Consider the following 22,214-nt stretch of genomic DNA (forward strand, 5'->3'; position numbering starts at 1 on the left):
ATCAATTTATTTCGGACACGGACTTTCTCATGACTGTCTTCATGAGAAGTAATAAAATAAACAAATTTAATCGAATAACGCATTTCATATATACGAGTGTTGCAGACGATTATTTATGACTGTATTAGGTCGTTAGTAATGCAGCCTGCCGTGAAATAGCAGTGCTTGAACTGTTGTGTTTCGGCATGGAGAGTAAGACAGCCGGTGAAATTACTGGCACTTGAGGTATCCCATCTTAGGCCTCTAGGTTGACAACGCATCTGCAATCCCCCTATTCAGGTGTCTATGGGCGGTGGTTACTTCCTACCATCAGGAGACCCACTTGCTCGTTTGCCATCCAGTAGAATAAAAAAAAAAGCCTTTTTGTGTATTTTCAGTTAAACATGGCCAATTTAATTACAAAAATGGTTTCCGAGCACACTATACGACATCGCTTTCCAGCCACAAAGAACAATAAAAGGAAAATAATTAGTTTTGGTGCAATATGTCCAAGATGTAAAAGAAACTAGTGAAAATCATAAATTCATAATTCGTCAAACTTCAGTGACATCGACGCCATGCAAAACGTCTTTCTTGTGGAAATTTATAGAATTTGTGATCACTGTTTTTGCCATTGTTCTTGCAGTTAACTACGCAGCAGGTTTTGTGACGCATATTTATCTATTTTTGCCTAATAATGCACGAATACGTAAATTCCACTAGTAAATAGTGACAGTTGGTCCGCCGAAAAGTTCCTTGTTTGGCCACGGCGCGCGCTGCCATCGATTCGTGGTCCCCCCACCTCCTACTTTGCACCCAGCGAATAACAACAGATACTAAAAATAGAATAAAATAAATATTTAAGGGGGGGCTCCCATACAACAAACGTGTTTTTTGCTAATGTCTAATGTTTTGTAGAATAGTACGGAACCCTTCGTGCGCGAGTCCGGCTCGCACTTGGTCGGTTTTTTAAAATAACCTCCTAAACCTTCTTACATAAACGAGTTCAACTGGAGATTAACGACCATTTTATGATGACTCAACAACCTATTTTTGAGCAATTAACTCCTGCAATTCATAGCAGATTGAGCCGGAATACTCGTAGTAATATAGCTTTTGCCCGCGACTCTGTCTGCAAAAAAATCATTGATCGTTATCGCTATACCGCGAGAACAATGCAATTTTCTGGGATAAAAACTGTTTCAATTCCTATGTTTTAAACTACCGTCGTAAAAAATTACATTTAAATCAGTTCAGTGGTTTAGACGAAAAGGTAACAGATAGACGGACAGACAGAGTTGCTTCGCATTTTTTATTTTAGATTAATAACTTCAATGTTACTTCACCGTTACCAACTTAGCATCATGCTAAGTACATACATAATATGTTTTTTTATTAGTTCCGCGATTGCAGTAAAACGTAATGAACCTAGTTAATCTGTCATCTTCCAGGTTAACAGGATCGAAGGATTTTGGGCACAAATTTGTGCCTCTGGGAGAGGACAGGTTAATCGATATTTGATGATAACAAACATGTATATGTATAGGTAATATTAATGACTAATCAACAAGAAATCCAGCATCTTTAGTCCAATGACTTAGAAACAGGCCCTAAGCCAGTTGTCTCACCGCCGGCGAGGAAACGATTGTCTGTCAATTATTTTCTCGCTCGAGAAACGAACAAAAGATAAAAGATACAGTATGAGTAAAAGAGACACATTATTATTAATAGTTGCTCGCTAGCTGTTCACACTGCGCTCTTACATATTTTGTCGCAGCGACAATATAATAAAACTAGCTCAGCGATACTCGCTCAGCGATGTTAGCTTGGCGGCCGCCCCGCTCTCGAGCGAGTGGAGCGAGTAATCGCCCGTCGCACTCGAAAACTCGCTTACAGCCAAGCGGCAAAACTACACTCTCTTCTTGATGCCAGCCCACTCGTTTCTATAGTTACTCGCTTCTCGCTTATCGTCGGCGGTGGGACAAGTGCCTAAGTACCACTGCAATTAAACAAATAAGGCTGCATTTCCATCAAAGATACTGCGAGGGTTTGTTGCGAGGAAGGCGTGTTTAATGAACCAATAGAAACGCTTCATCAGCCTACCCTCGCACAGCACAGCTCCAGTGGAAACAGCTGAGCGGAGCGAGGATAGGTAGGTAAATGAAATGTTTCTATTGGTTCGTGAAAAACACATTCCTTGCACATCTCTGGTGAAAACGCAGCCTAATTTTCTGGAAGCATAAGAGATTAAGAATCAATTACATAAATTTAAGTATTAATACAAAAAGCTACACGTTACCGAAAACTAGAGAACATCATTCGACTTACCCAGTCATCCACAGAGCATCCAAAGAACACAATATAATACCTAACTTCACAAAAGAACGACTTGAAAGATTTACCAAATCACTTAGCACTGCACATGATCCTAGCACTTTCACTCATTCAAAAGCAGTTCTGTGTCGTTTTGGTTCACCAAACCGTTAAAACCGCCTCCACTGACGTCGCCACACTGACTGCGCGTACGCCGCGCAAAAGCCTCCTCCCCTCCATCATAACGTGGCCTTCAATGCGCATCTAACGACACCGACAACAAAATCTGTATTCATTACTTGGCCGCAACGCTCGCCACGCAGCAATTGCTCATCAAAACAAGTAATGTATTCTGAAATTGATTGTACTGTCAATCAGTCGCTTTTGTCGAGGCCGGGCCGTTACCAGTGTCTGCAATTCTGAATCCAACTCTGTTCAGTAAGCGTGAGGTTCGTTTTCGATCGTATTGATAGTTAATGAATGCAAAATGTCACTGTTAGCTTTACTCTCAATTTTCTTATTCTCTGTTTGTAATGTGATTGTTGTTAGAGTTATAAAATCTTCTATGGAATCTGCAGCTAGAAGTTTTTGTTATATATTTAGAAGAGATCAGCGTCCTTGGTCCCAATATTATACAAGGTTGCAATCATCCCAAGTAACGTTGATCTCTTCTGCTTATAAGTCATTACTCTTGTTAGTACACTTGTCAGAGTGGACGTAGTCATCCGTTGAAGCTATCTTTGGAAATAATTGTGATGTATTCTCCATATCCATTTTATTTGAAACATAGGTCCCCAAATTAAGGTCTGAATCCATTCAGTCTTATATATGGTTTTATTTGTAAAACTGTGTCAGAGTTGTATTTGTTTATTGTTTACACACACACACAAAGATCACGCCTGTATTCCCAAATGGGGTAGGCAGAGTATAGTAATATCGTAATATCGTAGAGTATAGTAATATCAGCGTCGAACCATCTTTAGTGACCCAAAGTGCTGAGTGGACTCCTTTTTCGCATTTGTATTTTATTTTTAATTTATTACTCATACTCATACTCATACTCTTTTATTGGTAATATCATTATTACATGTCATTTTGTTAAATCTCATCTTTTCATCTTAGCATGAACAATGAACATGTTTGTACCTAATTCTTACTTATACAAAATAAAGATTTCTTCTTCTTATTCAGAGCACACGAAACGTTACCGCTTCGAAGCCACTTTTAGCAGTTTTAGGTTTTAAGTTTGACAAAAACGGTACAATAGTGACAGGTTGCTAGCCTGTCGCCTACGGTATACCTTAAACTATATCCTCAGTCGCCTCTTACGACATCCACGGAAGAAATGGACAGGTGTTATGGTGATTTTCCACCGGCGAGGCGAGACGAGACGAGGCGAAACGAGAATTGAGTATGGCGGCGGGCGCGCGAGAATGCATACAAATTTCAATTCTCGCCTCGCCGGTGAAAAATCACCATTATTCTTAACCCGACAACACACGGGTAATGTTAATATACCGGGTGTGGCCTGTAATATGAGCAAATAATAAAAACATAGATCATACTCCTCAAACTGAACAACATTAGTTCAGCGACTTTTAAAAATAATTAGTTTTTTTAATTTTTATGACACCTTTAAGTTTATTCGAAGAAGCAATGTAAAACAAAATGCTTGGTGTTTGTACCGTGACAGGTGACGTCAGTTGTTCTAGGATGGCGTCTCTTCTTTGTCGTGTCGCTCTTGGCAGAGCGGTCGTGGTCACATTGAGGCGTCCGCGTCGGTGGTAGAGGCGGGCACAGCTCTCCGTACGATCTCCCGCCATACCCTTCTGTTGGCAGGCTGTCTGGCACAGTCAGATACGCCGTTTCCTACAGCGGCCTTCACTTGATCAGTCCAGCGCATAGGTGATCTACCGCGCGACCTGGTTCCCTCCACCTTTCCCTGCACGACTAGCCGCTCTATGGAGTCGCCATCCCGCCTGGAGACATGTCCAAAGTACTGAAGTATGCGCGACTGTACTATGGTCGATAGACGCTGTGTGATGCCAAGCTCCTGGAGTATGGATGCGTACAGGATGGCGTACATTGATAGAATTATTTAATTTGTATGAAAAAAGGAAAATTCAAAGACTCCCATTACTTTTAAAAGTCGCTGAACTAAATAATGTTGTTTAGTTTGACGAGTACGATATATATTTTAATTTTTGGCTCGTATTACAGGCCACACCCGGAATAATGTTTACAAGTTCCTTTATTGCTTCTCGGATATTAGCGTCTTCTTCGCTCAATAAAAACCATTATAATAAGAATGTTTTAAAGGAGTGTAGTCGTAAGGAAAATCTGAAGATACCATTCTTGGAATATCATTCAAGCGAGCAACGTTCGTAAAAAGGTCTCAAGGTTCAAAGGTCCATAAAAATACAAGTTTTTCTATGAGGCAATAGACTTCGACATGGTGAATCTATTTATGCTTGAAAATACGAAGTTTTTTGGGCCGTAATTTCTGCGCGGACCCAACGTGGCAGGTTTATGCTTGTTTATCACGATGGCTTCATATTTATTTATTTATTTACCAATACAAAATTACAGCATTACAGTTAGAAAACCAATGCACTGTAAAATTCAAATTATACACAAAAAAATGCAAAAATACATAAAACTCAAGAAAAACATTAACAAAAACTACTAAAAAAAAACTAGTTAGGGATTTTTAACGTCGTCTTCGTCGCTACCCTAAAACGACGGAACACTACACCCACCGGCCAGAAGTCGTAGCGCAAGAACATCTGCTGGGATACTTTGAATATCGAGCAATATATGGTCGACCAAGAAAGTGCTTTGCCAATTTAAATAACCTAATATAACCAACAAAAGTTGGAAAACCCCCGACATCGTCACTTCAAAGTTCAATATCTCAAAAATGGCCGAACCGATTTTGATAAAACCATGTCTAAGAACCATCGCTAAAATACCCGCTTTCAAATAAAAAAAAACACATTCAAAGTGGTTCACCCGTTTAAAGACCTACGGTGCCTCAGACAGACATACAGACAGACATAGCGGTCAAACTTATAACACCCCTCTTTTTGCGTCGGGGGTTATTGACAGTTCCTACTTCAGAAATAAAACAATTAAGTCTGATTGACGTATTGACTTGTGAGGGAAAATAGGCTTTGACGTTTTAAGCGCTACAAATGACATTAAACCTTAGGGTGGTAAACCAATTTCGTGGTCGACTATACATAAATATTCGTCAAATAAAATCTTTCAAAACGTTTACAGGGGTGTTTAGCCAAACATACCATATCCCCGTAAAACTAGTGGTTTGATCCATGGCTTCTCAAGCAGATGGTGGGGGGTTTGAGCCAAGGTCTCTGAGGTTTTCTGGAGTCCATGTGCAAACTTACATTTAAAACTTACCATGAGCTTGATGGTGGATGAAAATCCTGAAAAATCTGCACACGCGAAGAAATTCGATGATGTGTGAAATTACCGATTCACACTGGGCCCGAAGCCTGCACAAAATATGCGAGGAAATTCGATGGTGTATGCGAAGTTTCGATGCCACATTGGGCCCGCTTGGGAATCGGGCAAGCTGTCTCAATCTGAGAGAAGGCCTGTGTCCAGCCATGGGACATATATTATTATACCAAATCTTTCGTGACCCTGTCGTGGCGAAAAAATCTGTGTCTTACAAACGCAGATTGCAATATTTCAAAATCGACTCATTGGAAACCAGAAGAATCATTTTGGACGCTCTATTCTTACATAAATTAGTCCGGCACAAAATAGACTGTCCTCAGCTGCTGGCGCTGCTGCGTTTTCGTGCGCCTTCGCGTTACCCCCGCAGTCACATTACTCCCCTGTGTCCACCATTAAGGAGATCGGTGTCTGGTAGAAACTCTCCCATCTGCAGGCTGACTAGTATTGCTAATAGTTTCAGCGACATCACGGACATTCACCATGACCCACCTCGCAAACTAATCAGTAATATTCTAAAATAATTTAGGTCACTCGTCCTAGTTAGTATACTTTGCTTAGTTTCTTGTGTTTGTTTTCTTTGAGAACATAATTCAAATACTTATTTGAATTTAGTTTTTAAGCTTCACGTTTGTTTTGCATGCGGTGTTTACCTATAAGTGATTGTGACACTCAGTTCAACATGTTCATGCGAGCAGCAATTTTTTGATGTATCTTGTGTTAACAATTGTTGGTGAACCTTAAATAAATAAATAAATAAATAAATATAGGCTACTAAAATTTATCGCATGCGTACAATTTTCGATGTGGTAGCTACAAATTCCCCTGGGAAATCCCAAACGTATCGTGATCTTCATTAAGGTTATGTTAAGAACAACTGTACAAAATTTCATGACTCTAAGCCCAGCAGTTGTAATTTCGAGATTTCATCCCCATCCCGTGAGAATATCGGTATAAAAAGTATCCTATGTTTTAATCCAGGTTGCCAAATTTCATCCAAATCCGTCCAGCCGTTTCAGCGTGAAGCAGTAAAAAACATACTCACTGACAACTTTCACATTTATAATATTAGTAGGAAGGATTAGTAGGATTATATTGATGATGATGATGATGATGAGTAAACGGGTTTTAAGACAGTTAACACGTATTGCTGTTCCACTTTTCCACAGACACGACACCGCATTGTTTCCAACTCATTATCACTGGACGTGTTTTTACCGCCATCGACATCTGTTTAATTCATCAGAATAATTATATTAATTGGACGCTGAAATAAATTGTTTCGTTTAAACGAGGATGTGTTTTCGTTTTCACGACCGCACAGTTAAGGTCGAACAAACCGATTCATAAATAAATAAATAAATATCACGGGACAATTCACACCAATTGACCTAGTCCCAAAGTAAGCTTAGCAAAGCTTGTGTTATGGGTACTAAGCAACGGATAAATATAATTATATAGATAGATACATAGTTAAATACATAGTAAACACCCAAGACCCGAGAACAAACATAAATATCTGCCCGACACGGGAATCGAACCCGGGACCTCAGGCTTCGTAGTCTGGTTCTCTAACCACTAGGCCATCTGGTCGTCTGGTATTCATGTCCTTAAAAGCTTGTAAAAACACGCGTTTCTCCCTGAGATAGGACCAATCTAGACCTGTACCACTACCATGAGTTTCTAGTGACCGTACTCGATAGCGAGGTCGTAAATTATTTGTATGGAGAATTGTACAGCGCCTCTACAAATAATTTATGCCGTCGCTATCGAATACGGTCACTGTAAACTCATGGTAGTGGTACTGGTCTAGATTGGTCCTATCTCAGGGAAAACGCGTGTTTTTACAAGCTTTTATTTAGTTTCACCTGTCCCGTTGTCTGTCTGTCTGTAATCAAATCTTGCAAGTTAAATTCGACCAACTTCCGGTAGTTGGATTAACTTGAAATTTGGTATACTTATGTAAATTGCGTGACAATTCAATAATCTGGTAGTGACATCCTGGTAGTCCAGCCAGGACCGTCTCCGCAGGACGGAACTCTTTAAAGATCAATGGCATCGACTTGAAATTTGGTATGCAAAATTGTAGTTTGTGTGACAATACAAGCACAGTCAACCAAAAGTACAGTCAGCAAAAAATCTTGAATTAAAAATGAAATTTTTACTAAAACCTATTGAATTATAATGAAATAGAAATAAAAACGTGTCAAGCGTTAGTCGGTCTTACAAAAAATAAAATTGTAATCTCTCTGCCAGTGACTGTACCTTTAGGAACTTAAACGAGCTACAAGTCAGTTTAATGTTTAGAGATGTTAGAGAGAGAGAGAGAGAGTGAGAGAGAAACATTTATTTACTTACACATATTCGATACACATAAATATACATTCATCATTCCAGCCTATATACGTCCCACTGCTGGGCACAGGCCTCCTCTCAGAACAAGAGTGGACCATAGTTCCCACTCGGGCCCAGTGCGAATTGGGAACTTCACACGCACCATTGAATCGCTTCGCAGGTTTGTACAGGTTTCCTCACGATGTTTTCCTTCACCGCAAATGAATTCCGCACATGAGTTTCGAAAAACTCAGAGGTGCGAGCCGGGGTTTGAACCCACGACCCTCTGCTACAATAAGCAAAAATACATTAGATGGAAAAAATAAAAATAACATCGAATAGTATAAAGGCAAGCCGCAACGCTGTTATTCAGTGGGACCCATTTAAAAACACACACTATGACGACACGAACGCCAGCGGAAGGAAGTTCCCAAAGAAACTTTCAATCCGGAAATAATGGCAACACTCGATCTGTTTAACCATTTTCGAAACAGTTAAACCTCAACAAGTCAGACCAGGATTGTAGTATAATATTTACAATAATTTCAATAATAATGATATTGTGATGCATTACAATAACTCTCGATCAACTATAAAGTGCAAAAATAAAAGAAACATTCCTGACTAGCTGTTGCCCGCGGCTTCGCCCCCGTTGTACTTTTTCTGTATTTTCTTCCATAAAAACCTTCTCCTGATAGTATCAAACACAAAAAAAAAGAATTAGCGAAATCGGACCAGTCGTTCCCGAGTTTTGCGCTTAGCAACACATTTCACGATTCATTTTTATTTATATAGAAGATAGAAGATTAAAGACTGGGTGGGAACACAGCCCGGCCCATCGCAAACCCGTTAGAACACTAGGTTTGCGTGTAGCACTCGCACTTGACCAATTTTTAAGCCTCTTCGTAAACATAATCGTCAGTATCAAATAAGGAAATAGTAGAAACCAGTAGCGTTAACTCATCACAATCTGAATCCAGTTTGCGTCCGTCTCGACCGGAAACTGCAACGGCCGCCGTATCACCGGAATGCTTATTACCGGTCCATGTCCAATGCCAGCCTCGTTCGCCTACAAATTGATACTAACTAGCTGCTGCCCGCAACTTTGTCTGCGAATTCAATTAATTTATTGAATCAGGCGCTACTTTGTTCACGAATGTCAATGAACTAAAAGCAATTTGACGACCGGATGGCTAAGTGGTTAGAGCACCTGACTACGAAGCTTGAGGTCCTGGGTTCGAATCCCGGCCGCGGCAGATATTTGTGTGAATAACACGAATGTTTGTTCTCGGGTCTTGGATGTTTAATATGTATTTAAGTATGTATTTATCTATATAAGTATATTTATCCGTTGCCTAGTATCCATAGTACAAGCTTAGCTTAGTTTGGGACTAGGTCAATTGGTGTCAAGTGTCCCATGATATTTATTTATTTAATAACTTTGCTCACCCACGACCTAATGATAACCTAGACGTCTATGCAAGAAATATGTGTTTATGGAGTTCCTCCATCTTCATAATGTAAGCACTCATACAAATCACACGAACCCATCTATCACCACCACCACACTACGAGTACACTACACGCGTTCCGAACTCGACAAAGTAATTGTTTATAAATCCATACATCCTTACTATATACTATACTATAATATTATAAATGCGAAAGTGTGTTTGTATGTTTGATAGATAGATAAAAACTATATTTCCACAACGCATACACGGCTTAGTAAATAACAAACAATTGTAAAGTAACATAAAAATTATCATGATGATTAATGACTTAATAACTAACATGCAACAGTTCAGTTCAGTGTTTGTGTGTTTGTCCGTCTTTCACGGCGTAACGGAGTTACAGATCGACGTGATTTTTGGCATAGAGATTCCGAGGAACAGCGCGCGATAACCGAATAACACGTGGGCGGAGCCGCGGGCAAAAGCTAGTAGTTCAATAATTCACTTGTACCTATGCAATTTAACTGTGATATTAATAAGGCTGCGATATTATACTAAGGTCTCTCAAGCTGAGAATCGTGGGTTCAAATTTCAGCTCACACCTTTGAGTTTTTCGACATTTCTATGCCAAATTGTATTTGAAATATACCAACGAGCTTTTAGGCACTTGTCCCACCGCCGACGATGAGCGAGAAGCGAGTAGAGCGAGTAACTAGAAAAGAGTGGGCGAGCAGCGAGAAGCGAGTGTAGTTTTGTCGCTCGGCTGTAAGCGAGTGTTCGCGTGCGACGGGCGATTACTCGCTCCACTCGACTCGCTCGTGCGGGGCGGCCGCCAAGCTGACATCGCTGAGCGAGTATCTATAGCTCAGCGAGTTTTATAGCTCTTGTCGCTGCGACAAAAGATGTAAAAGCGAGTTCTCGCCGACAGTGTGAACAGCCATCGATTAACTATTAGTATATGGTGTCTCTCTTACTCACATAGGATCTTATATCTTTTGTTCGTTTCTTGAGCGAGAAAATAGCCAATCGCTTCCTCGCTGGCGGTGAGACAAGTGCCTTACCGTGACGGAAAAATGCACACACCGGAAAAATAATTCAATGGGTATGTTAGTTCCCATTCTGCACTGAGCCCGCCTGGGAAATACCTACTGTGCCCTGCAGCGCGACTACTTTTGCTGTATAACCAATAAAGGTTGGAAAACCCCCTAATTTGTCACTTTCAAGTTTAATATCTCAAAAAACGATTGATTTTGATGAAACATGTCTAAGAACCATTGCTAGAAAACCTGATTTCAAATAAAAAAACACATGTAAATCGGTCCACCCGTTTATGAGCTACGGTGCCAAAGACAGACACACATAGCGGTCAAACTTATAACACCCCTCTTTTTGCGTGGGGGGTTTAAAAACACAGCAATGTCGTCCGTTCAAGTTTTTGCTAATCACTTGTGCTAGGATCCGACTTGACTCATTCCGTTTCTACCAGCAGCCTTTCGCAGATCGCCCTCTACCTGTACCACTACCATGAGTTTACAGTGACCGTACACGATAGCGACGGCGTAAATTATTTGTAGAGGCGCTGTACAATTCTCCATACAAATAATTTACGCCGTCGCTATCAAGTACAGTCACTGTAAACTCATGGTAGTGGTACAGCCTTTCGCAGATCGCCACTCTACCTACTGGCCGGAGCGTACACTACGTTTGCTGAACGGCTACGATAGAACATTGTGATATGCTTGGGGACCGAAGTCCGAAGAGCGTTGGAAGCTGCATATAAATGATAAAACTTGATAGTGCGATGCAGGGTTCGGTCAGAGTTTCTATATTTGCTCACGAGATGGCGCTAGGTGGCGCTATAGAATAGTTGACAATTTAACTGTTGAATTTACCATCCTGTATATTATTATAAAAATATAGATATGTTTAGCGATGCGAAAAAATAAATCGCTTGAAAATTGGATTTATAGTGACTTTTTTAAAAATCTATATATCTGTCTCTTTCTAAAACGCTTTTCTCTATGCAGCAAGTGTGGCGCTACTTACACGTGTGACGTCACACGCAAGTAAGTCTTTCTCTGTCTAATGCTGAATTTTAAACCTTTACAACTTTGTTATATTTAAAGATAGCTTAAAAACTAATTTTCTTATCGATAACATGAATTGTCAAGCTATAATTTATAAAACCTGCTATCAAAAATAAAAAAAACCGCATTCAAATCGGTCCACCCGTTCAAGAGCTATGGTGCCACAGAGAGACAGACACACACACACACTCAGACACACAGACACACATAGCGGTCTAACTTATAACACCCCTCTTTTTGCGCCGGAGGTTGAAAATTAATAAAAAATAGTGAAATTTATACCTTATTCCGGATTTTTTTATAGTTCCGCGGGTACACGATATTATAACGAATTCTTTGCAAATTAATGGTCAACAGATAAAGTTTTTTCTATAGGTATGTAAGAGGGTGAAAACGAGCATGCGGGTCATCAATATAGTTTTTAAGTATTTTATTTGTAATTATATTATTATGAAAAAATGACTTTCTGCCAAGTTTCTTGCGGCACATTCTTCTTGGCAATGATGGTATTTCCGAAAGCGCTGCTAGTTTAAAAAATTACGTGTAAAAGTGCCCATTGCGGCCTATTTACTGAATAAATCATTTGAATTTGAATTTTTGAATTTTGAATCTGATGGAAAGCAATCACTGCCGCCCATGGACACACGCAACACGAGGAGCGTCGGGGTAAGGAGCCATCACAGGTGCGTTGCCGGCCCTTTGTGAGCCTCATTAATTTCGTTTTTTAATGATCCCTAATTTGTACCATTCCAGGAATGTTGTCCCAGGATCTGGTTATTTTTATCGTGCGTGAAAAAAGAAACAACACACAATAGAACGTAAGAAACCTGCCACTTGCCCGATTCGCCCTTAGCCGATTTACATATATGAATTAATAAACTCCCAGTATTTCAAACAATTTATTGAATCAACCGTTACTTTTCGGAGGTCCATATTAGTGAACTAAAACAATTAGGTAGGTACTTTGCTCACCCGCGACCTTCAAGGTCTTCGAGTTCTTTAAGGTCGCGGGTGAGCAAAGTTATTGTTTTAGTTAATTCCCAGTATTTCGTTTTAAGCAGGAAACCTGCCTTGGGACTAGAAGCAAGGTAAGCCCACCTCAGGGATTCCAGCCGTCATTCAATGCACGTTCAGTTTTTAGGGTTCCGGAGCCAAAATGGCAAAAACGGAACCCTTATAGTTTCGCCATGTCTGTCTGTCTGTCTGTCCGTCCGTCCGCGGCTTTGCTCAGGGACTATCAATGCTAGAAAGCTGTAATTTTGACGGATATATATGTAAACTATGCCGACAAAATGATACAATAAAAAAAAATTAAAAAAAATTTTTTGGTGTGCCTCCCATAGACGTAAAGTGGGGTGAATTTTTTTTCTCATCCAACCGTATAGTCTGGGGTAACATTGGATAGGTCTCTTAAAACCTTTTTGCTAAGACAATTTTTCGTTTCATTGATTATTTGCGAAATATTCAACTTTAAAGTGCAAATTTTTAATAAAATCGAGCGTCGCCCTCTAAAATCTAAACCGGTCGGTGGAAAAAAAATAAAAAATTCAGGATGGTAGTAAGTATATCAAACTTTCAAGGAAAACTATAACGGCTAAGTTTGCTTGAAGAATTATAGTAGTTTTTACTCTTAAATAGCAGTCTAATTTATAAAATATACCTAAACTAGGAAGACCGTATAAAATACGAAATCCTTAGAAAAATATTACTTATTTTTTTCGTAATGGCTACGGAACCCTATTTTGGGCGTGTACGACACGCTCTTGCCCGTTTTTTATACTTTGAGGTTATAAAGCAAACGCTCTGTCTCACAAGAGCTTTACTCACTACATTATTTATGGTGTCTCTTATCTTAAAACATTTACTCGTCGCGACATTCTTGTCACGTCGGTAGGCTTTGGTGCCCTTTTATTTTATTTATTACTCTTGCGGTCTTAACGGGAACTGAAGGATGGGTCTTTTGCCTACGAAAGTTAGGTTGACACTTTATTTTCAGAGATACTAATGTGTCGCCACTCTATTTAGAAGCTCATATGTAAAGTCAATATGTAATTCAACCTAAAGCTTGGCGCACATTGAGCAAAGTTAATTTAGACAGATTACCTCTTATAGATTTAGGGGCTGTTTCACCATCCATTGACTAGTGTTAACTGACGGTTAAATGTGATGCCATCTCCGTCTGTTCGAACAAAACAAATAGAGACGGCATCACATTTAACCGTCATTCCCAGTGCTGGTGTTATTTTTCTGGTTTTTCTGTGCATCTATATTTCAGTTTGTATTGTCAATTTAGGTTTTACGGGATGACCGTAAAAGTAAAAATTTGGAATTAAAATAAAAAATACAAAAAGATTCCAAAAAAACAATCTTAATTTGATTGCGATTTAATAACGATATCTCTTGTCCGGGTGAGCGGTTAGTTCCGATGGAGTGCCGAAAAGTTTCTCGATGAGGGCTACGGCATAGATGTCGCTAGTGTCGCTGCTTAAGTGGCTAAATAAGAAACAACACAAGCTGAGATATGTGGTGCATAGGGGAAATTCGTGTCTGTACCGTTGTCCAGCAGTGGTGTAGCGGTATAGCACGCGGCACGGAATGCCGAGGACCTGGGTTCGATTCCCAGTGCTGGTCTTATTTTTCTGGTTTTTCTGTGCATCTATATTTCAGTTTGTATTTTCAATTTAGGTTAAAAGCAGCCTATTTCGAGGTTTTTTTGTATTTCTTAAAAAACGTAAAAGTTTTCGAATGCATTTCGAACCTCCATCCATCCCTTAGCTATGCGCAGTCTTCTGCTCCAAATTGTATTAGAAAGAAAACCCAAAACTTTTTCGTTTATAAAAGTCTTAGATTGCTGCGCAAAACGTGCAGCTTATGAAATAATATAACATCCAATATCCTCCAAATCTCTTGTTGTTATACTTGCACGTTTATTTCCGGCTACGACTTAGCTTTCAGGAAACATACCTTAATATAAAGTTTCTTTGTAAATCTTCCTGCGTTCGGAAATGCGTTCTGTACTTACACCTATATATTTGGGTTTATTTGAATGGGAACTTTATATCACAAAACATCTTAGAAAACTTAAAATGCCCCGGACATTATCATTTCAAAGTTTTTCATGAATACTAACTCAGCTTAAACCAAAAACTTATTTACCTACAGCTATTTTTAAATGATGATGACGGGCACCTAAATGCCTGGAACAATTACATCGCAATAAGCACTCTGTATTCAGACGGAGCTGGCGACCAAACGATGTCAGCTGTTACGAGTAATAGCCAGGAGGCATTAATACTAAATATAACCAGAAATAATGAACTTTAGCAGCGCACCGCTAACCTCAACCAAAAGCGTGTAAGTGTTAGGTAAATTAAATGGAGGCGCAAACTGTAACAGGTTCGGGCTGAAAAACAGCGCTGAAGTGTCAGTCTGAAGACCTGACACTGTCAGCATTATGCTGATGCCCGAACCATTTGCCGCAATTTAATGGGTCGAGTAGCATGCGGGGATACTTTTAGGTTAAGGCGGGATTTTATAAAAGTCATTAACCCCTACATTAGAAAGCAGGTCTCACGAACTTTTATAGAACCCGCATATAGTTAGTAAGTTAACTTAATTTAAGAGTAGGTACCCTTCTTGTGTAATATGCATTTTATACCTACCTAATTGTTGCAATAAACGCATTTTCTTTCTTTCTTTTCTTTCTTTCTCAAGACAGACAATTTCAGCATAATTACTTATTAAATGTTTGAACCCACTGAAATCATAACAAGAGAGATTAACTAAATATTTTGTGTATGACATATAAGAACCATAAACTTTGCTCACCCGAGACCTTACGATACCCAGTCTATGTAACAAAATTGAATGAGTGTTCAATGCAACTCTTCTACACTGTAAAACACACACATATCACGCAAATCCGACTACCACTCACCTAGAACTCAACTAGAGTTCATTCTCAGAGCAACACCCACCCACTATGCTACCAGAGTGGATGTTAGATGCTATATGAACACTCATTTGGTGCACAGACGTAGCTATCTAAGCCGTGGATGGCAAAGTAATTGTTCATACTTGTAGTTCATTGAAGATACCTCGGCAAAGTAACGCCTGATTCAATAAATTAGAAAAAAAAGAAACAAAAAATTTTTTTTTCTTCAAAATTGCTCTAATTACCTTACCTACTATAGGATTAGGAATTGGTTGTTCGGAGTTATTTAATTAATTACTACTAGCATATACTAATTAAAAAAAACGGCCAAGAGCGTGTCGGAAACGCCCAAGATAGGGTTCCGTAGTCAATCGTTATCGTTATCGTTATCGTGACTCATCTGACCAGCTGTTCAGCTGCAAGGACGCAAAGGCGTTGAGTATCAGAGTCCCAGGGACGCCGAAAGCCATAGGTGGGCTCGGGAGGACACCCCGTCATGATACTGGCTGCTGGCCGTGGAGTATTAGTGGGGTCTTAACTACCACTATCTTCCATGTTTAGGTATAATATTTCATACCTTAGGCTGTTATTTACTCTTAAACTACTAATAATTCTCAAGCAATCTTCACCGTTATAATTTTCTTGTAAATTTGATATATTTACTACCATCCTGAATTTTTTCAAATTTTCCACCCAACAGTTTAGATTTTAGAGGGGGCTCGCTCGATTTTCATGAAAATTTGCACTTTAATTCAAATTCAAATTCAAAATGTTTATTGCAAGGTCATAAGTTATTACATAGATGTTAAATCAGTATATGTTTAGTTATCAGTCCATCATGTCCTGTTTCGGAGAGACGTGCAATAGTCTTGCAGTTTCAGTGTTAAAGTTGAATATTTCGCAGAATGTATTGGATTGTAATTGGATTTATATTATTAATCTACCACATGACATTTTAATAATACATTCTTGCAAATAAATGATTTATGATTTAGGAATAAAACTCACGTAACCCCTATTTTATTTTGGGTACTACATTTACGTGATAAAAGTTTTGTACGGAAATTTTAAGTTAAACTTTCATCCATATCAGAAATTTTCTTATATTTAACGTGGGAGTGTATGAAAACGAAGTTATCATTGATCCAATGACTTCCAACCTACGGTCATAAACTCATAATGAACTTCACACGTCCCGTGCTTAGCAACTAATTTATGGGCTAATTACTGGCTTGAGGTGAAACTTTGCCTGGCTCCGTAATTGAGGTTGTTAAAATTGCGCGCACCTTATTTGCTGGCACCAGCTTTATTGGGAAACGGGAATTGCTAACGTGGGTAATAAATAGCTAAATACCTAATAGTATTATGTAGTAACTAGCTTTTGCCCGCGGCCTCGCCCGCGCGGAATTCGGTTATCGCGCGCTGTTCCCTCGGGAACTGTGAATTTTTCCGGGATAAAAAGTAGCCTATGTCACTCTCTGGCCCATAAAATATCTCTATGCCAAAAATCACGTCGATCCGTACGGACAAACATACAAACACACACACTTTCGCATTTATGATATTAGTATGTACAGTCACGTCTAAAAGTATGTATACACAAAAAAATTTGAAAAATATGTAGCCACACATTTTTCATCATAAATATGTATCTATTACTGACACCAAAAAATTGTATTCATTAAACTGTTTCAGTATTATGTAATCACAAAATGCTTCAGAAAGTTGCATACTCAAATAAATTCCATTTAAATGTATCCACCTCGTAGGCAAAAATAAGTATACATGAATGGGTTCCATATACATATAACCACACCAATTTGGCAAATATTTGTATACGCCGTTTGATTCATAAATATGTATCCAGACTGCAACAACAAACCTTGTCTGACTGGAATAGAATCGTAAGTTGTATATTTAACTGATTTGACAATTCACGAAAACAGTGCGGACTTGTCACTGCATACGTCTATCTCACGATTATTCTATGACGCACTTGACAGCCCTTAGATTGAATTGACTTGTAAATATTTAGTATTTCAGTTTAGGGTCATTCTCAGAAAGGTGCACTAAGCATTTTTTTGTTTTTATTTTAATTATATTGTTTAATTGTTAGTGTGGAGAGCCGCACTGTAGCCAGTTTCTTGGTTTGCAGTACGAATGGGCGGGCTCGGACCGGGGTTAGTACCACACTCTCACAGAATTCGACGTGAAGCAGGAGCTGGCTAGTCCTGCTACTGTGTTTCGTACGATGAGTGAGAGATCTATAATTAAAATTACAATGATTAAAGATTGCAAATTATAGATGCTTCAGTGGATCTGTCCTCAGTGGATGACCCGAACAACTTGATCGCTTTGGCTTAGTCGATATTAATGACCACTCTGGACGTTTCCAAGTATTTGGTGATCTTGATGGTGTATAAAAATTAAATATATCCATACCAAATTTCATCCAGCTCACTCCAGTCAGATTCATCCCCATTTTCTCCCCTTAAGGGTTGCTTTTGGAGATAAAAACTAAGTACCCTATGTTCAGCCCCTTGACAGTCGAAACCAGTCGGTTTCGACGTGATACCGGAACAGACAGAGTTACTTTCAATTCATCACTCCATAGTATAAAACAAAGTCGTTTTTTTTGTCTGTACGCTTAGATCTTTCAAACTACGCAACGGATTTTGATGCGGTTTTCACAAATAAATAGTGTGATTCACGGTGTCTATGTATTCCGTAACCGTGTTGTGCCGGAACGGGTCACCAGTATATAATATCATTTTAATGGAGTATGGATTCGTAAAAAGCCGTGGTGGCCTAGTGGTTTGACCTATCGCCTCTCAAGCAGAGGGTCGTGGGTTCAAACCCCGGCTCGCACCTCTGAGTTTTTCGAAATTCATGTGCGGAATCACATTTGAAATTTACCACGAGCTTTGCGGTGAAGGAAAACATCGTGAGGAAACCTGCACAAACCTGCGAAGCAATTCAATGGTGGCGTGTGAAGTTCCCAATCCGCACTGGGCCCGCGTGGGAACTATGGCCCAAGCCCTCTTGTTCTGAGAGGAGGCCTGTGCCCAGCAGTGGGACGTATATAGGCTGGGATGATGGATTCGTAGTATGTATGTCCCTGCCCGCATGCAGGTTACGAAAGAGACAGACATGTAATCTTAACAAAACAGTAATTCTTCAAAACGAATCAAATATCAAATCGTGTTTACATATTTATGAATCAAACGGCGTATACAAATATTTTCCAAATTGGTGTGTTATATGTATATGGAACCCATTCATGTATACTTATTTGCCTACGAGGTGGATACATTAAATGGAATTTATTTAAGTATGCAACTTTCTGAAGCATTTTGTGATTACATAATACTGAAAAAGTTTAATGAATACAATTTTTTGGTGTCAGTAATAGATAAATATTTTTGATACAATGTATGACTACATATTTATGAACCTTGTTTTTGTATACATATTTTTAGACGTGACTGTACAGCAGGAAGCCGTCCAAGCACTTTACCTTTTTACAAGATTTTATGATAGTTGTAATGTATGTTCACGTACCAGGGTGGAACCTTTTCATAACCAATGAGGGCTATCGTTTTTTGTCTCACTAGATGGCGCACTGTTGCGTGAGGTTTTTAAGTATGGCTTTCAGAGTCTGTTATTACGGGCGTTAAAACCAAGTTTAGATTAAAATCATATTTAATACACCTTAAAACCGTACCATAAAATATCCAGCAACCCAGTGTTGCTTAGTCCCGTTATGTTCGGAAAAAATGAGGACAAAAGTTTCCGAAAGACAAAACTGTCTCAAAACACAGAAATTCATTGCCCGTATCGCATAATTGCCATAATTTAATTTCAGATATTTCAAAATATTCACAAAATTATTCTAATTATAAATAAACCTGCGTAGCTCACCCAAAAACTATGAGATTTGACATTTCGGAGACCTCATGCTACACTAGCGCCTCTAGCGGCGAATTCATTCGCGATAGCCCTCATTTCGCTGCTATTTCTTTGGCAGATATAGCATTAGTAGCATGTTCACAAAAGTTCCAACCTGGTAAGTAACTCAGTTACCTTGACTGAGGGTATATTATTTATGTGCGGGTCAAATCTTGCATGGCAAATTTGATGCACTTCCAGTAATCGGATCGCCTTGAAATGTGGCTACTTATGTATGTGGTGACAATACAATAATCTGGTAGTACCTAACATCCTGGTGGTCCGGCCAGGATCGTCTCCGCTGGGTGGAACTACTAAACGATTAATGGAATCGACTTGAAATTTGGATGATATTAAGATAATTATTATTTATTTTATTTATTAATATTAGCACGTACATTACAATTTATTGTAAAACAGTTTGTTGGCGCAATGCAAGTACGGTAACCAAAAGTAGAGTCTAGTCTAGAAAACTTGCTTTCAAATAAAATAAAAAAACCGCATTCAAATCAGTCCACCCGTTTAAGAGCTACGGTACCACAGACAGACACACACACACACACACACACACACATACACACACAGATATACATAGCGGTCAAAACATAACACCCCTCTTTTTGCGTCGGGGGTTAAAAATAAAGATACGCAATCAGTCTTCTCAAGTTATAAGTTGAATTAACGCCCGTTAACCCGCGAAATGTTTCAAAATGTTTCAGTCTAACTCTAATTGAGTCAATTCGTGTCTCGGCTGAAAAACTTTCAGATAAGTATTACTTTATTATAGGGCGTTTCACTAACTTGAACAATTTGAGCTTTCGTTTTGTAAGACTGTCGTTATCGAGTCTGGATCCTAAATTTACATGAAATACGTCAGTTTTTTTTCATTTTAGTTTGAAGTTTACGTTGGCTTACGTCGCGCATTTAAAATCCGGATTTTGGTAAAAAATTCCTTCTTTTTAACCCCCGACAAAAAAGAGAGGTGTTATAAGTCTGACTGCTGTGTGTGTCTGTGTATCTGTCTGTGGCACCGTGTAGCTCTTAAACGGGTGGACTGATTTGAATCCAGTTTTCTCATTTGAAAGCAGGTTTTCTAGCGATGGTTCCTATTGTTGCTTAGGTTATTGCTAAGAGGTTTTTCGAACTGGGACGTGGTCAGTAAGAATAATAAGAATAAGAATAAATTATTAGCTATTCGCAAAAACAGTTTTAGAGTAATTACAAGTCTATTTAACCCTTAATAAGGCCCCACTTATTGGAGCATACTACCACAGAATCAAAAGCAGCTATCGAATACATATATACCTGATAATGATAAAGTATATTTTCAAAGCTATTCGTATTTTCAATAATTACAATTTAAATTGTGACGTATTATGAAATTAATAAGGTTCAGTTTCCAACTCAAAGCCAGTGTTCGCTAAATCACCTCTGTCTTATTAAGGGTTGACAGTTCCCCACATGGAATAGAGATTAATGGGTAGTTCTACGAGCATTTCAACCACTCTCAGTCTCCTGTCGCATATATTGAAGAATATGTAAACTCTTTTTTGTACAAAATAAGTAAACAAACACAGATGACAAACAATTAAATATATGTACAAAGGCGAACTTATCCCTTAAGGGACCTCTACCAGTCAACCTTTGAGTGGATGAGAGGAGCATTCAGTCAGGGACAGACATAAAGTGAGTTTAAAAATTAAAATAAATAGTGGAAGCTACAATACATTGCTTTAAATAATATAATACACAAATCTATAAAAGAATCCTAACATAAAAATACACCTACTATATACAAATATACAAACAAAATAAGAATAATACGTACCAATACAATAAGCAAAAACAATAATAATAACAAATGAGATACCGTTAAAAAAATGGTAATCGTACCTACCGCATGCGCACCATAATAAAATTATCGTTTTATAAAATCCTTCCATTCTACCTGACTCATTTCTTCAGTGTAAGCGACAGGGAACAACCCAAATAAATTTATGTCAAAAATTTCAATATACAAGCTTTTTTCTGACTGTAGTTTTTGGTGACACTTGCATTGTCATCCAAGTTAATTAATCCATACTAATATTATAAATGCGAAAGTGTGTTTGTGCGTTTGTCCGTCTTTCACGCCGTAACGGAGCGACGGATCGACGTGATTTTTGGCATAGATATAGTTTATGGGCCCGAGAGTGACATAGGCTACTTTTTATCCCGGAAAAATGCACAGTTTCCGAGGGAACAGCGCGCGATAACCGAATACCACGCGGGTGGAGCCGCGGGCAGAGCCGCGGGCAAAAGCTAGTCAAATCATATGCCAAAGTTCAAATTGATCTGACCACTGAAAGAGGGTCAAAATAAACGCGCAGGATTTGACCCGACAACAACAATCAAGGCATATTAAAACAAGTACGAGTCGGACTCGCCCATGAAGGGTTCCGTAGCAGCAAGTAACATAATATACTCAGCAGCAAAAAATTTGGCCCACTCACCATACAAAATTACCTATTTCTGCATACATTTGAGGGCCAGATTTTTGCCGCTCAGTATATAAAAGTTTTCTTTACTTTACGATTTATGACGTATTAAAAACTACTTACCAGATCTCGTTCAAACCAATTCGGTGGAAGTTTGCATGGTAATGTACATTATATGTTTTTTTATTCTCTTATTTTAAAGTTACAG

At 38.9% G+C, this 22,214-nt stretch overlaps 1 protein-coding gene across 2 annotated transcripts in view; it reads right to left on the reverse strand.

Annotated features, from left to right (window-relative positions):
- The window catches only part of Cad96Ca (tyrosine kinase receptor Cad96Ca), a 58,963-nt gene extending 56,471 nt beyond the window's left edge, over positions 1-2,492 (reverse strand). For both annotated transcript variants that reach the window (XM_074087180.1, XM_074087177.1), the window contains exon 1: positions 2,308-2,492. The gene's annotated coding sequence lies outside the window, so the exon portion shown is untranslated. The remainder of the gene's footprint in view (positions 1-2,307) is intronic.
- Positions 2,493-22,214: the final 19,722 nt, after the last annotated feature.

The sequence above is a fragment of the Choristoneura fumiferana genome, chromosome 4 (genome assembly GCF_025370935.1).
Source record: "Choristoneura fumiferana chromosome 4, NRCan_CFum_1, whole genome shotgun sequence".
Lineage (NCBI taxonomy): Eukaryota > Metazoa > Arthropoda > Insecta > Lepidoptera > Tortricidae > Choristoneura > Choristoneura fumiferana.